This window comes from Jaculus jaculus, chromosome 6 (genome assembly GCF_020740685.1).
Source record: "Jaculus jaculus isolate mJacJac1 chromosome 6, mJacJac1.mat.Y.cur, whole genome shotgun sequence".
Classification (NCBI taxonomy): domain Eukaryota; kingdom Metazoa; phylum Chordata; class Mammalia; order Rodentia; family Dipodidae; genus Jaculus; species Jaculus jaculus.
In genome coordinates, this window is record NC_059107.1 from 16165386 (window position 1) to 16182240 (window position 16855).

A 16855-nucleotide genomic window follows, 5' to 3' on the forward strand; every position below is an offset into this window, starting at 1 on the left:
TTCAGAGATTAAAGGGAGCCCACTCCCCGAAGCAGAATCCTACAAGAAGACTGCAAGGCTCACTGATGAGAATTTTGGGGTGAGCTCAAGAAAAATGTTCTAAACTGAAACCTCCAGCTGATAAAGAAATCCCCAAGTCCCTGCTTTACCTCGAATAAGGAAAATGAAATAAGACGCGGCTTTGAAGCCCTGCCCTATCACTTACTACTGGCATGGCCCAAGTACATCACTTCTTACTTCTGAGCCCAAATGACTTACCTTGTAAAATAGTGCCCACATCATCAGAGACATTGTGAGAATTAGTTTAGATAATGGATCGAAGTATTTACTGCTAAGGGAGAACTGTGGTTGTGATTAGGGCTTTTAATGCCAGGTCAAAACCGTTTTCCAAAAATGCTATTGCACCGTGGATTTTTTTTTTTTTTTCTTTTGAGGTAGGGTCTCACTCTGGCCCAGGCTGACCTGGAATTCACTATGTAGTCTCAGGGTGGCCTAGAACTCACAGTGATCCTCCTACCTCTACCTCCCGAGTGCTGGGATTAAAGGCGTGCGCCACCACGCCCGGCCCGTGGCTTTTGATGCCTTTCCTTTGCAAGGTGGAGCTTGTAGATAAAGCAGCCAAGTGCACCGGAGCTTGGTTGTAGGCTGCTTGGGATCTTCTCTTCGTTCATGTGTGTGTGTATGTGTAGGTATGTGCAGGTGTCCATACACATATGTGTCTGGGCAGGCCAGACAGAGGTCAGTGGTGGGGTTAAGTTCACAATCTCTCTACATCTTATTCTTTCAGACAAGTCTGTCACTGAACCTCGAGTTTGCTGGTTCTGTTAGCCAGTGAGCCCGGGAATTCTCTGTCCCTGCCTGCCCAGTGCTAGCATTCCAGACACAGGCATGTGATACCACACCTGGCATGTTAATGTGTGTGCCAGGGATCTGAACTCAGATCTGGTGTTTGTGCAGCAGGCACTTTACCCACAAAGCCACCTCTCTGGCCCTAGATTCATTTTCTTAGTCTATAAAATGTATATCTCATAGCAGTTCTCAAAAATGGTATGAATCTGCTGAAGAGATGGCTCAGCAGTTAAGGTGTTTGCCTGCAAAGCCTACCAACCCTGGTTCTATTCCCTAATGCCCACATAAAGCCAAATGCACAAAGGGGAGGCATGCATCTGGAGTTCATTTGCAGTGACTGGAGGCCCTGGCATGCCCGAACACTGCATTCTTTCTCTCTCTCTCTTTCTCTCTCTCTCTCTCTCTCTCTCTCTCTCTCTCTCTCTCTCTCTCTCTCTCTCCCTCCCTCCCTCCCTCCCTCTCTCTATCTCCTCACAAATAAATAAAAAATAAGCTGGGCATGGTGGCACATGCCTTTAATCCCAGCACTTGGGAGGCAGAGGTAGGAGGATCGCCGTGAGTTCAAGGATTTATTATTAATTTAAAGAAGACATTTGAGAGCTGGACATAGTGGCGCACGCCTTTAATCCCAATACTCTGGAGGCAAGAAGTAGGACGAACGCCATGAGTTCAAGGCCACCCTGAGACTACGTAGTGAATTCCAGGTCAGCCTGAGCTAGAGTGAGACGCTACCTAAAAAAAGAAGAAAAAGAAGGAGAAGGAGAAGAAGGAGACATATGATAGATGTATTCTTGGGTCTACTGTTCTTTGCCCCGTTCCACTCCCAGTACTGAAAGGTGAGGCTCATAGACTAGGAGAGCCATGTTCTATCCTAGGGACCTCACCCAGGCCACTCTCCCCTTCAAATGGCACTGCTATGGTCGCTACTTCAAAATCTTGCAGTCCCTCATTGTTACAGGGACAGCCCAAGTATTGGCAGCTCAAAGCATAATTAATGTTATTAGGGGCAAGAGAATAAGGAGGTGGCACAATTACCCAAGGGTAAAATCAACCTTCAGTAAACAACTCTAGCTAACTGTCCAGAAAACAGAAGCTTCCATCTCCTCCCCACACGCTTCTCTCCTTCCTTTTGAAATTCATTTCAGAAAGACAGAGATGTAAATCTGGATTAGAGCTCCAGTAAGTGGACAGTGAGTCAAAATATTTGAAGGGAAAGAACCTCTGGTTCACGTGCCTCCGATGGCAGTTGTCACTACCTGTTGAGTGTGCCTCCCGGGCATGGCTGGGAAACTGAGCCAAACGCAGGGCCCTCCCTCACATGACTGGGTACCAGCTTCCAAACACATCAGCCGAGTGCTGGAGGTCAGAGGAGGAACATGAGGGCACTGACACCAGGGAACAGGCAGGTCAGACTCCACAGTGGTTTAGGAGCCATGGTATGAGAGGGAACAAAGCTGGTGTCAATTCTACCACTACCTGGGTGACCTCAAACAAGTGGCTACTTCCCTCTGAGAACGCAGCTCCCACCTGTGAAATCCCACACGAGACTATTGAGCGAATTCGATCAAAGCCTGGAAATAAATCATATGGTGCTGGGCCTGCCCCATGTTAACTGCTCTGCGATCCAGCCAGTCAACACGTGCTTAGCTAACAAAAAGAGACTCGCTAGTCCCAATAGAAACCCTGGGCAGCAGCTGCGCTGGCTACAGGATTGATACAAAAAATACTACAGTTCTTGTGAAACCACAGTGCAATTGTATCAGCTCATAGTGGAAGAAGAGGAGAAAACTTATGTGAGTTCCCTTATATACTATGTGTATCAATTTGATTTGTAAACTGGGAAGTCAAATCCCTTGTACATTCTATGCTAGGGAAGCCCACCGCCACTGGACTATACCTCCAGCCCTTGGTGAGTTGGTTGGTTTTTGGAGGTAGGGTCTCACTCTAGTCCAGACTGACCTGGAATTCACTCTGTAGTCTCAGGGTGGCCTTGAACTCACAGTGATCCTCCTAGCTCTGCCTCCCCAGCGCTGGTGTGTGCCACTGCACCTGGCCCTGTTGTTGTTTGCTTTTTTTTTTAATTTGATTTATTTATTTGAAAGCGACAGAGAGAGATAAAGAGGCAGATAGAGAGAGGGAATGGGCGCGCCAGGGCCTCCAGCCACTGCAAACGAACTCCAGACGCGTGCGCCCCCTTGTGCATCTGGCTAACGTGGGTCCTGGGGAATTGAGCCTCGAACCGGGGTCTTTAGGCTTCACAGGCAAGCGCTTAACTGCTAAGCCATCTCTCCAGCCCTGTTGTTTGCTTTTGTTTCACTGTGTAACACATATTGGCTGGAGGCAGCCTGGAACTCGCGATCCTCCTCCTGCTGCTCCTTCTCAGGTACTGAGATTACTGGTGTGTACTACCCCACCTGGCAGAAATGTTCTGACAGTTGTGAATTTGCTACAGGAGAAGGGACACAGAGAGCTGGCGAGATGGTTCCACAGTTACAGGCATTTGCTTGCAAAGTCTGACCACCCAGGTTTGATTCCCCGGCACCCATGCAAAGCCAGTCACACAAAGTGACACACATGTCTGGAGTTTGTTTGCGGTAGCAGGTATGGCACATCCATTCTCTCTCTCCCTGGCCCACCTTCCCTTGCAAATAAATGAATAAAAATAGAAACAGAACACACAGTAACATCAAGGACAGGGCCACATTCAATGGCCCAGGTCAGGTTGTTGGAATAAAACCAATGAGTCAATTTTCAAGCAGGCTCTTTGTGTATACTATCACAAATATTTTAAATTGTTTTATATTTTATTTATTCATTTAACAGCAAAAGAGGGAGAGAAATATTTTATTTATAAGGTTTGCTACACTAGTAGCTTCACTAAGATTCCCAAGTTTCCAGTTGCTCTGATAGGTGCAAACTTCTAGATGGTGAAATATAATAAGGAACTGTTAACTTTTTCAGTGTTTAACCTCTATGGCTGGGTTGGTACTTTTTCATGTATCATATTATCTTATACAATCGGACTATAAGGTCCATTGCAAAATAGGTTATCTTCTGCTCTCAAACACAGCAGAGTTGAAATTTGCTCGCTACACCAACAAACTAAGGACTTGCTTCACAAAGTGAGAAATAAACAGATATGCTAATTAGAAAGAGAAATATACAAGGGGGAAAAGAGAGGGAGGAAGGAAGGAAACAGGAAGAAGGGAAAGAGGAGGAAATGAAAGAGAGGAGAGAAGGCAGGAAGGAAGGAAGGAAGGGAAGAAGGAACGATGGGAGGGAGGGAAGGAAGGTCTGAGGGAGGAAGGCAGGGAGAGAGAGAGAGAGGGAGGGAGAGAGGAAAAGGAAGGAGGGAAACTTCTTCAGGCTCAGAGGGAGTTGCTGCTTTCCTAGGGCTATTCGTCCAGTGATTAGATTGGATGACTGGCCAACTCCAAAGACAGTCTACTTTGCTGGCCTGGGCAGTCTTCTCAGCCTTTCCTCCAACCCTAGGTCTGTCTTAGCCATGGGGCATCAAGCTGGCCCTACTTTGGAGGCAATCACAAACTGAGTAATTTCAGGGACCCTAAGACCCCAGGTTGTCCTGAAGGTCTCCCTCATGGGAAGATTCACCTCTCTTCCTTCTTAATATAAATTTATTGCTGGGTGAGTTAGGCAGCAGGAAAGAGCAGCCCTGGTGATTCTGAATTTTTGTCTTGTGTGTGAGTAACTACATCTTCTATTTATTCCTTCTAACATCCCTGTGAGGTGGGTAATGTTATTTCCAACTTGCAGTAAACACATTGAGGTATAGAGACGTAAAATGACAATTGTGAGTTGAAGTGTATCTTCAAAACTCATGTTGAAGTCCGAATTCCCAATACCATATGAATTTATTTAAAATAGGACCATTAAGCCGGGTGTGGTGGCGCACACCTTTAATCCCAGCACTCAGGAGGCAGAGGTAGGAGGATTACCATGAGCTCAAGGCCACTCTGAGACTACCTAGTGAATTCCAGGTCAGCCTGAGCTAGAGACCCTACCCTGAAAATCCAAAACAACAAAAAAAAAAAAACACAATAAAATGGGACCATTGCTGATAGAGTAGGCTAATAATATTAGGTCAATATGACAAGCCCTGATCAAATGTAACCATCGTATAAAGGAGGAGGAAAGTGCTATTATACAAAGGAGGAAAGATGAGAGAGATGGCTCAGCAGTTAAGGTACCTGCCTGCAAAGCCTAACAACCCAGATTTGATTCCCCAGGACCCATGCAAGGACAGATACACAAAGTAGTGCATACATCTGGAGTTCATTTGCAGTGGCTGGAGGCCCTGGTACCCCCACTCTCTCTGTCTTTCTGACTCTCTGTGTCTCTCTCTTTCCATACAAATAAATAAAATATTAAAAAATAAATAAAACAGCCAGGCTTGGTGGTACATCCCAGCATTTGTGAGGCAGAGGTAGGAGGATTGCTGTGAGTTCAAGGCTGGTTTGAAACTATATAGTGAATTCCAGGTCAACTTGGGCTAGCAAGACTCCACCTCAAAATAAATAAATAAATGGGGAAAATTGTTGACAATCTCTGGCATTCCCTGTCTTGCTGTTATATAACCTCAGTCTCTGCCTTCATCTTCACATGGCTTCACTGACTCGTCCTCCCTTTCCCTCGGTTCAACCTGTGACCAAGGCCATTGGTGCCTCTCCTCCTCAAGTCTTAGTTCAAACTCATCATCTCTTTCCATCATCATTGCCATGCCATACCATGGTCCAAGCCGTCTTGCCTTCCTGAGGCTGGTCCACCATAATGACCTCCAGTCAGATTTCATTCTCTGTCCTGACCCAAATCATCCTCCTCATAGCAGCCAGGGAAATCCTCATCAAATAAATCAGCTCTAAATATTGCCTGCTTACAGTGTTTGCAATGGCCCGCAGGTCCTTTAGGAATTCAGCCTAAACTGTGGCCTGGACCAGCAGGTCTAGTCTTTGGCCCCAATGTACCTTGTGTTGTCTTTGTTTCTTCATCCACACCCCCTTTTTAGTTATTGGGGCTCATCAGACCCTTGGGTGTTTCCCGTTTTAATGCTTGATTCAATTTCTGTCACCTGTGTTTTCTGATAATTGCAGTGTACATTTCAGCTCTCAACTTAAATGACACCTTCAAGAGATCATTCCTAACCTGCATTGCTTCCTAAAGAGTTCCACCTTGCTATGCTCTGGAAACCATGTTGCTTTTCTCCAAAGATCTTACTACAGCTTTTCCTTTTTTAAAAAAAATAAGTTTTATTGTTTGATTGATTAGAGAGAAAGAGAGAATGGGAATGCTGAGGTCTCCAGCCAAGGCCAACAAATTCCAAACACATGCTCCACCATGTGCATCTGGCTTATGTGGGTTCTAGGGAATCAAGCCTGGGTCCTTTGGCATTGCAAGCAAGTGCCTTAACTGCTAAGCCATCCCTCCAACCCTACGTTGCCTTTTTCTAGTGTGTTATCTCATGGCTAGGCTCCCCAGGAAGAATTTATGACAATAGGAACCTCATTTTGTTCACAATTGTATCCCACAATACTTCAAATATTGTTGACAAGCAAGAAACACTTAGTTATTAGATAAATTGATGGATGGGTGGATGAATGAGTCACCATTGGCCTTTAAGCTGTGTTCGGCATGATAGGCTCTTCAGCCATAGGACATGGGCAATTGCCTCTAAAAGTTGCATCTAAAAAAAAATGATAATAATTAGGGCTGGATAGATGGCTTAATTGTTTAGGTGCTTGCCTCCGAAGCCAAAAAACCCATGCTCAAATCTCCAGCTCCCGCAAAGCCACATGCACAGTGATGCAAGTGTGCAATGCCGCACATGTGCAAAGGGGGCGCATGCATCTGGAGTTTGTTTGCAGCAGGCTGAAGGTCCTGGGGCACCCATTCTCTCCCTCTCTCTCTCTCTCTCTAAAAACTAATAATAATAGTAACTCCACAACAAGTGTGATTAAAATTAATCCATCTTTTTTAACTTTTGATTCCAGCTCTCATAGAGTTACTCTGGAAACAACTATAAACCTGGATTAAAGTTAAAAAGAAAACTGGCCAGATAACATCGGATAACAGCCAAGGCAGCCAGGACTAGAGGGCACAAGGTTTGAGGGAAAAGTGACACAAAGAGAAGTGAGTGTGACATTTTGCCACTTTGTGTGCCACACGGCAGGGGACACAGTAGAACAACCTGGGTGAGCAGGCAAAACGGACAGCTTGGCACTGTTAGCTGGGAGCCCCGTCTCGCGTTAGCAGCCGAAAGCTTCATGTTGGGCAGTCAGCACCCAGCCATGAGGACCCCCGCGCAAAGGCACGGTGAGCATGTGTCTGCAAAAGAACGCGTTCCCTTGGCACCAGCTGAGAGCAGGGCTTCACACCACCAGAACAGTATGAGGCTGCAGCTAGAAGGGCCTTCAAACTGTGCCTAATTCAGACCTGTACGTCCACTGGTCTCATTAGTGCCCCACGATGCGGAACAAACTTCTTATGACCGTACCAAAAAATTCTTTGTCCTTAAACCTAATCAGCAGGGCTCCTTGTCCAGCCAGACACCCACTCCCCACATCCCCAGTCTCCACACCCAGATGACTCCAGTCAGCAGTTCATCATCACAGCGAACAGTTTCATCAAGAGAATAAATGTGGTGTTAGACATAGGATGATGAATGCAGTTCCTCCCCAGCAAAGAGTGTCCTAATGGGAGACCACAGAAGGATTTGCATGGAAGCAAAGGCTTCATTTCCCCAAGGACACCACAACAATTTCCCATCTTCAGTGTTGTCCTAATAAATCCAAAGGAAGTCATAATTCACTGTTATTATTTAACATAGTCATGAAATCCTGGCTTTCAAAACTCTGTGTCAAGCACAATGTTTTTCATGGAGGAGCAGCTGGCCTTCCACAAAACACAGCGCCAGAGCTTCCGCCTCTGTTGTTACCTTGAAGACAGTGATGCGGCCTCAGCGTGGGTGGCTGGAGGGCTGGAATCAAGTTCTTGCTTTGGCCCTATCTGATCCTGGTGCTTTGAGAGAATAATGACAAGCACTGGACAAGATCTGTGGTCACAGTGACCAGGGTCCTGTGATAACCCTGTGTTAACCTCCTGAGGTTGAGACAGAGGACATGGAGTCTCAGAGGACTTGGGACTGGCCGAGGGCCATATGACTGGTATGACCACTGGAATCCAAACTCCGTTATAGGACATTTGATTCTAGAAGGAGAATCCTCTTGGTTTTGCTGAATTGTTTGTTTTTTGTTTGTTTTTCTAGTAAATGTTGCCTTGGTTGCTTCATGTGTACGCTGCCCCAGTGTCAGTGGAAGCCTGAACCCCGCAAATACCATCCGCCATCCACAGCCTGCCGCAGGCCGTAATTCATGCAAATGGAGAGCATGCCTTTTTGGGGATGTCTTCGCTTTCAGATCTTGAAAACAGCCTCTGTGCATCTCAGAAGACAGGAACCACAGGCCCTGTGCATCCAAAAGAACAAAATGGAAAAGTCCAGCTAAGGGGGACCGTGGGTTTAGTGACTTGAAAAATGATTTGAATTTGAGAAGGCCTGGGAGGATGGCTCTGTGGTTAAAGCTGCTTGTTTCACAAGCCGACCAATCAGAGCTCAGATCCCCAGCACCCGCGGCAAAGCTAGATGAAAGCGGCACATGCATCCAGCCACGCCTGCGGCTGTGGGAGACAGAGTCCAAATGGTGAAGCTCGCGGGCCTTCCCAGAAGCAAACAATAGCAAAAGAGACCCTCTCTCAAACAAGATAGAAGGAAAGAATCACACGTGAGGTTGTCCACATGTACACATCACATACACACATCATACACATGCAAATTTAAGCAAGGGTTTGGGCAGAATCTGTGGAGGTGGGAAATGGGCCCAGAAGCCATAGATGGTTATTAGAAAAAAATGTCAGGGCTAGAGGTGGGATACCTTCAGCAAGTTGTTGGACAGGGTGGCCCCAGATGCCACCAAAACATTACAGACCATTGCCAAGGCTCTTAGTCGCTCACCGAAACTAGATGGTAAGACTCTATTGCTGAAGATTCCACATTTTTGGGCCACCGGTCACTGAGAAATCAAGCTGGACCTGAACTGAAAGCTGCTGGAAAGACCTATACAGACTTTTTGGGAGAGAACAGTCATCAACGGTATTAACTAGCAGTGGACCATGAAAGTTCTTCAGTTAGCCAACCAACAAGTGTAACAGTGACATGTCTATTATGGGGGAAGCCAACTGCTCTCTGACTAGACTTGAGGCCTGTTCCATGGGAGGGAATTCCTGCCTGGTGCTGAAAACCTGGTGAAAAGCCAATGGCTTATGGAGGTCATAAGCCCTAGGGGGAAACTACTATTGTTTTCTGACTTAATGGATATATTATCCCCACCAAACTACCTCTAAATACTTAAGGTTTTTTAAAATACTTATTTGTTTGTTTCAGAGAGAGAGAGGAAGAGGCAGAGAGAATGGGCACACCAGGGCCTCCAGCCACTACAAACTCCACATGAATGTGCTCCTTTGTGCATCTGGCTTATTTGGGTCCTGGGGAATCAATCCAGGGTCTTTAGGCTTTGCAGGCAAATGCCTTAACCACTAAGCCATTTCTCCAGCCCCTAAATACTTAAGTTTTATGTCCATATATTAATGCTATTTTCACTTTTGGTTAGAGAAGCCTCCCTTTTCAGATGGAGTGACTCAAAACTCACCAATAGCTGGGCATAGTGGTGTACGCTTTAATCCCAGCACTCGGGAGGCAGAGGTAGGAGGATTGCCATGAGTTTGAGGCCCCCCCTGAGATGATGACAAGGTGAATTCCAGGTCAGCCTGGGCTAGAGTGAGACCCTGCCTCAAAAAATAAAATTCAACAAATGCTAACAAAAAGGCGGACACAGTAGAGTGTTCAACACAGGGTGACCTATCTCTCTCACACTCTCCAAGGCTTGGGGACCATGGTGCAAAAGCAGAAAGCATGCAAAAGCCAAAGGAAGGGGAGGCGTGCTGACAAAGCTGGGTTCCAGGAGCAGAGTGGCCCAGTACTTGTCACCTCAGTGTGGCGGGCAACACCTGCGCCAGACCTACAAAATAGGAGGTGGGAGAAACCGTGACATCGGAGTGGACACGCTAGTTGGAAAGATGGGATTCAGTGGAGAAGGAGTTTGGGAGACGGAAACTGGAAGGTGGTGGGAGAGGATTATGATCGTGGTATGTTGCTTATATTTATGGAAAATGTCAATAAAAGTTTTTTTTAAATGCATAAAACCTTGAGAGGTTGTGGGACAACAGTACACAGTTCAATGTCACCCACACTCCATGCCCTACCTATGTGATTCTCTCACCCCTTCCTCTCCTTTGCCCCAGAATCCTTACAAATGCTTTGAGAACAATAGGTTTGGTCAACTTTCCCAGTAATGCGGGAACATGTGCCCCCATACCCGCCCACACTCAGGCAGCTTATCCACCTGGCATTGTCTCAGCAGTACCTGAGCTTTCTCTAAGTGGGAGTCTCAGGTACTTATTAAGAAAATAAATACTTTTCTATGCCTCACATGCAATATGATGAAATGAAAAGTGATCAAAGATTCCAAAACTGGGTTGGCTGAACCCATAAGACGATAAACTATATTGTTCGATAAATGCTGTGCATCGATACACAGCTGATGTCTCTGTTTGGGATTAAAAACTTGATCAGCTCTGTGGTGTGTGTCTGTGATTGTCTCATGCTAACCAGAAAGGCAGAGAGACATGTACTTATGGTTCTGACTAATTAATAAAAGAACCCACATAAATCTATTATTAACACTTATCCATTCACTCTTTCAAGAAGCACTCACTGATGAATGATTGTGCCAGGCTGTGTATTCAGAAATGAGCAAGATGAAGTTCTTTCCTTCAAGGTGGTGACACACAGTAAATAAACAAATGTATTTGCATAGTCCTATGAGGTAGCGACTTGGACACTTGGAACAGAGATTTATGCCTAAGTGTCCAAACCAAGCCCAACCTAAACATTGCCAATTAATTTTACACGTCTTTCTATAACAGTTTTGACCCCAAGCACATTCCCACTGGGGATGGGAGCCCAGGTGAGATCTGGGGTCCTTTGTGCCCTGTATTGATGAAGGAGAACATGTTCGGGGATATTTGAAGCTACTTCTGGCAAATGGTACAGGCTTATTAGAGGGCTAATTCCGCCTCTGATTTGCATACAATACATCTAGGACCTTAATTTAGACCTAGGTGCCAAAGCCTTTCCACTGCAAAGGAAGAGGGCAGAGAAGCCAAGAGCAAAGTGCCTGCGGATTCCTCCCTCGGCTTTCATCTCCACAGAGGAGCAATTAAGCAGGCGGCCCCTTCCCACCGCTTTCATCACCTTCGCTCAGAAATGAGCCCGGGCGGGGCACAATCAAGTGCTTTCAAAGCCACTCGTCCATTTCAATTTCCTTCCGAACCCGAAGAGAAAGAGATCGCTCTTTGTCAAGTGACGAAGGACTGGAGAGGTAGAGGGGGAGACAAAAGATCAGAGAGAATTTATATTCCAAGAGCAGATAAGTGACTCTGGAGATGTTTAAATATCCTGGGAAGCCTTCCACAACTCCACAGTAGGTCTTATAGAACAGAGTCCAGTTGCACACAATGACATAAGGAGAAACTGAGTTCCCCGAAGGGAAAGTCGGTTGTCCTCTAGCTCGTTGGGGGCAGAACAAGGACCACTCTGACCTATTTGGTGCCCACTCTGCCACACCAGCCAGGTAGTCCTGATCTTTTTACTGCCTCTGAAGCTGTTGTTGTTGTTGAGTTTTTGTTGTTGTTGTTGTTTACTTGTTTTGTTTTTTGCTTTTGCAAGGTAGGGGCTCACCCTAGCCCAGGCTGACCTGGAATCCACTATGTAGTCTCAGGGTGGCCTCGAACTCATGGCAATCCTCCTACCTCTGCCTCCCAAATGATGGGATTAAAGGCATGCGCCTCCATGCCCGGCCTGTTTTAATGAATTATTACAGTCTGCATAACTATACTAATACCTTGTACTAATGCAGAGATTCTCTAATTTTCAAGAACAATCTCTGTTCTATCTGCATTGAGAAGCTACCCTGTATGGGGTTATTCCTACTTTGTTTACAAAAAAAATTAACACATTTGTGATCTGAGTCACGCATTTGTTTGTGTTGTATTTTGCAAGTGACAATTTGCAATTTAAATTGTCTTAAGTCAAGAGAAAAAAATGAATATTTTGTGAGCAGCAAAAACTGAAAAGCTTGGGGTTTGATCTCAGTCCAGGAGAGACTTGGTTCTTGGGGCTGAACTGATCATATAAGGGGTCTTCTTGAGCTCCCCTGCCTCTCTCTCTCTGTCTGCTCCGATTCTCTCTCAAGGTGGCGTCATCTGACAGCTCCCCTCAGCAGCGTGTCCCCTCAGTAGCAGTAGCTGCAAATACATTCTTACTTTCTAGCAGTTCCTCACAATTCTCTGGGGCGAGCCCCCTGTCCTGCAGGAGAAGAACGACCACCAGACGAAGATCCTTCTTTTTTTTTTTTTTTAATTTTTTTTTTTAAATTTTTATTTGAGAGCGACAGACACAGAGAGAAAGACAGATAGAGGGAGAGAGAGAGAATGGGCGCGCCAGGGCTTCCAGCCTCTGCAAACGAACTCCAGACGCGTGCGCCCCCTTGTGCATCTGGCTAACGTGGGACCTGGGGAACCGAGCCTCGAACCGGGGTCCTTAGGCTTCACAGGCAAGCGCTTAACCGCTAAGCCATCTCTCCAGCCCACGAAGATCCTTCTTGATCACACTTTATTGGAGAGCCTCTTAGTTAACAGGAAAGATGATGGCGAGGGGCGAGGGGCGCAGGAGTGTAGCTGCTTTTATAGGGCAGAATACTATGGGACGCCTGCTGATTGGCTACCATAGGCTCACCCACCCACAGGAGCCACGGGATAGGCTCAGGACAAGGTGCGTCAAGCGCATGCGCAACCTCAAGCGAGGTTGGCGCCAAGGCGCTGCCTAAATAAGGAATTGTTTACCTCAAGACTGGCAGGAAGCCAGCGCCATCTTGTAATGGCGTCTGCATTAGCTCCCTACAATTCTCCACCTGGAAGAGTCGTTGGCTTGGGTGCTTTGCCAATGCCCCTCATAGCCCAGTGTGTTCACTGACCTCTGGACCCCTGAAGTAAGTGCCTTCACTAGATAGCCACACTCCTATCATGGATACACTGGGTTCTCATTCTGTGACTTCTGGACATTGTTGAACTATGACATCACTGACAAAACGAAATCACTGACAAGACATAATAAAGCCATTTTGTCCCAACCACAGCTGGAATTCTACAGTATGATATGTCACTGGGAGTGACCTGAGAACTAACAGCAGCGCCTCTCACCTGACAGGACCAACTTCATTACCACCAACCCAAAAGTATCTTCCATGGGAACCTGGGGCATCTGAAGAAGTTCTTGAACATCCACAACCTCTTGCCTCCTGCAAGCTCGGCAGATAGTAGACTTTCCAAGGTTGTCACAGTGACCTATAACCTCTGTAAGAGCTTAGTTCAGAGACTGCCTTTTACAGGCTTTGGGTGACATTACGCTGTCCCTGAACCATTTGTTGTAGCCAAAGAAATGTGATGCTCTGATGAAGTGATTGTCATGTTGGATGTTTCTAATAACATATACTTTTTCTAGAGAATACACTGGCCAGCTTCTAAGAGTGTGGAATGTAGTGTGCCAATTCCACCACAGGAAGCAGTTTGTTGCCAGAAAGAGGGACTGACATATTGAGCAGGGGAAACAATGGAAATCTATCAGGTCTCAGGTGCTCCAGTTATTTCATATGCATTAACCTTGCTTTCCCCAAGTTAAGTGCAAACTCCTTGAGGGTGAAACACAAAGCTCAGTCTCTAGTCCAAAGTGATACATTCTTATTGATTAACCAAAAGCATATACCCAGCCCGGCGTGGTGGCGCACACCTTTAATTCCAGCACTCGGGAAGCAGAGGTAGGAGTTCGAGACCACCCTGAGACTACATAGTGAATTCCAGGTCAGCCTGAGCTGAAGTGAAACCCTACCTCGGAAAAAAAACAAAAACAACAACAACAATAAAGCATATACTCATGTGGTGCCCACAGAGAACTAAACCCTGTGTTGCTTAGAAAGCTCTTCAAAACTTGCCGCTGCTCGAGATTCCAGCATAGTGTGACAAATGCCTCCTGAATATCTGTCATGTCCAAGCTCAGTGGGTAAGAGTGAGAAATACAGACGCCCTCCTTTGAAGGGCCTACCTAGAGAGTAGCTATGGAAATGCGACTGCTTTCCCAGCATGTACTGTGTGTCCAACAGCCACATGCAATCATCTCACATCTTAACCCAACTATCTGGATGTGAAACATTCCTCATCAGAGCTCTTCATCTATTCAAAGTTCCTTCCCCATTTGCACATGCTACTTTAAGAAGCTCAGGAAACTTTAGAAAATGGACCTAACTGGAGGACCAGCACCAAGAACCTGTCGCTAGAAGCTGCACCTAGTCTCAGACTCCTCTCTGGAGTGGCTGTTGCTGCCTCCTGTCCTCATGAGGCGAACGATCTCCTCTTCCACATGTCCCTGTCTGCATGAAGTTTCATCTTACCTCAGGCCCAAGTAATGAGGACAGCCAGTCCCAGGCTGACACCTCTGAAAATATTAGCCAAAGAAAAGCCTTCCTACCTCAAGTTGTCTGCCGCATGTTTTTCTCATGGGGCTGCAAAAGTAGCTAGCATAATAATCAATGTAAGGCATGCTATGTGATTTCAATATGGTCCTACTGACACCCAGAGAATGATGTTCAAACGAGGATCATCAGGCTCACGCTCAGGGTGATGCAAAGTATTAGAGTTGAGAATTCCTGTTGTGAGATGGCTCAGAACAGAGCTAGGATGGAGCTCAGTAGTAAAGTACTTGCTTAGCATTGGATTTCATCCTAGCACCGCCAGAAAGGAAGAAATAGAGAGAGAGAGGGAGGGGAAGGAGAGAGCGGGAGAGGGAAAAGGAAGAGAGAGGGAAGGGAAGGGATAGAAAAGGAAGGAAGAAAGGAGGGGGAAAAAGGACAGAAAGAGGGCTGGAGAGATGGCATAGCGGTTAAGCGCTTGCCTGTGAAGCCTAAGGACCCCGGATCAAGGCTCGATTCCCCAGGACCCATGTTAGCCAGATGCACAAGGGAGCACATGAGTCTGGAGTTCGTTTGCAGTGGCTGGAAGCCCTGGTGTGCCCATTCTCTCTCTCACTCTCTATCTGCCTCTTTCTCTCTCTGTCACTCTCAAATAAATAAAATAAAAAATTTTAAAAAAGGATAGAAAGAGGAAGGAGGGGAGAACTGGTTCTGATAATCTCGGTATGTAGATATTAATTTTTTTTCAAAACCTATACAAAAGTCCCTTTAGTAATCTTTCTCTTCCAGAAAATTCTGGACAGAAATCCCTTAAGATCTTGTTAGCCGCCCCTTCACATCCATGCACAGTGAGACACATCTTTAATTTCTTTTAATTTTACTTATAAGTAAATTGCATCCTCATCCTTTTCCCATACGAACTTAAGCCATCCAACCCATTGAGCTTGTGCCAGCAAAATACAGTGCATTACAATCACCACTTTGTTCATCATTCTTTTTTTTTCTTTAATGAAGCATATTCTTTGTGGCCAATGAACACTGCTTCTGGTTGATTAGGCTCTTAGTATTTAATAAGCTTCGATAGGAAATGAATAGAATTAGTACAGCATCTTGAATAATGAGCTGTTAATGCATTTTTAATGACCAAGATGTTCTGACAAGAAACTTGTTGATTTTCGTTGCTATAATATCCTTGAGGAAATGAAGTTCACGTAGACGAGATGGTGTTTTATTATGTGAAGTGGGTGATGTTTCAGTACATTTGGGAATACTCTGAGAAGTCAAATTTGATTTAGGGAAGTTTTCAGAAAAAAAGGGCAAAGCTTGGAACTCAGAATGGAGTATAAATAAGACCCTTTTATAGTATTCTACTCATAGAGAACTATTTCTCAGGCTGGAGAGATGGCTTAGCAGGTAAAGGGCTTGCCTGCAAAGCCTAACTACCCATGTTAGACTGAGAGCCTATGTAAGCCAGATGCACAAGGCAACACAGGCATGCAAGGTCGCACATGTGTGCCAGGTGGCGCATGCGTCTGGAGTCCAATTCTAGCAGCTAAAGACCCTGGCACACCCATTTCCCCCCCCCTTCTCTCTCTCTCTCTCTCTCTCTCTCTCTCTCTCTCTCTCTCTCTCTCTTTCTCTCTCTCTCTCTCTCGCACACACAAGCACATATGCACGTGTGCTTTCTTGCATAAAAATATGCCAGTCTGTTGGGCTTGCCTCTCTCTTTCTCTCTCTCTCTCTCTATATATATATATATATTTTTTTTTTCTCATAGAGGACCTCACATTGTGTCCTTTGTTCCTCACTTGATAGTAGCTAGTAACCCATTTTACAGATGGACAAAGTAGAAAAGCTTATTCTGTTTTTCCCCCTCTGTAAGCTAGAATCATTTCTGTAAAAGTCTGACTTGTACCAATATTGTTAGTCTTTTTTTTTTGTCTAGTAGAAGAAATTATGTGCCTTCTCTGGGTCTTGGTTTGTCTGTTAATGGAGATGATAAGACAGGCGTATGTCACAGGGCAGTATCAGAATTCAACAAAATAACTCACGCAATGTATTTTTAGCACTTATGATAGGGGGCTTGTGGGATGTCCTTGAGTGTGACAGAGCCTTTTCTCTGCTTTGAGGTGGGCTATGACCCCAGGGGAGGCACCAGACACTCAGAGTCACACAGAGCTTCCCCTGAGCCAGTGGTCTTTCTGGGTTCTTGACTTATGAACTGGATGGATGGATTTGACAGACCACAGGAAGGTGGGATGTAGATTTTAGGAGAAGTCTCTTAGAGAGCGATGGAAGGGAAAGACTCCTGTAGGGACAGGAACGGCCTCTGGGGAGGAGCACTCCTCAGGTGGCTT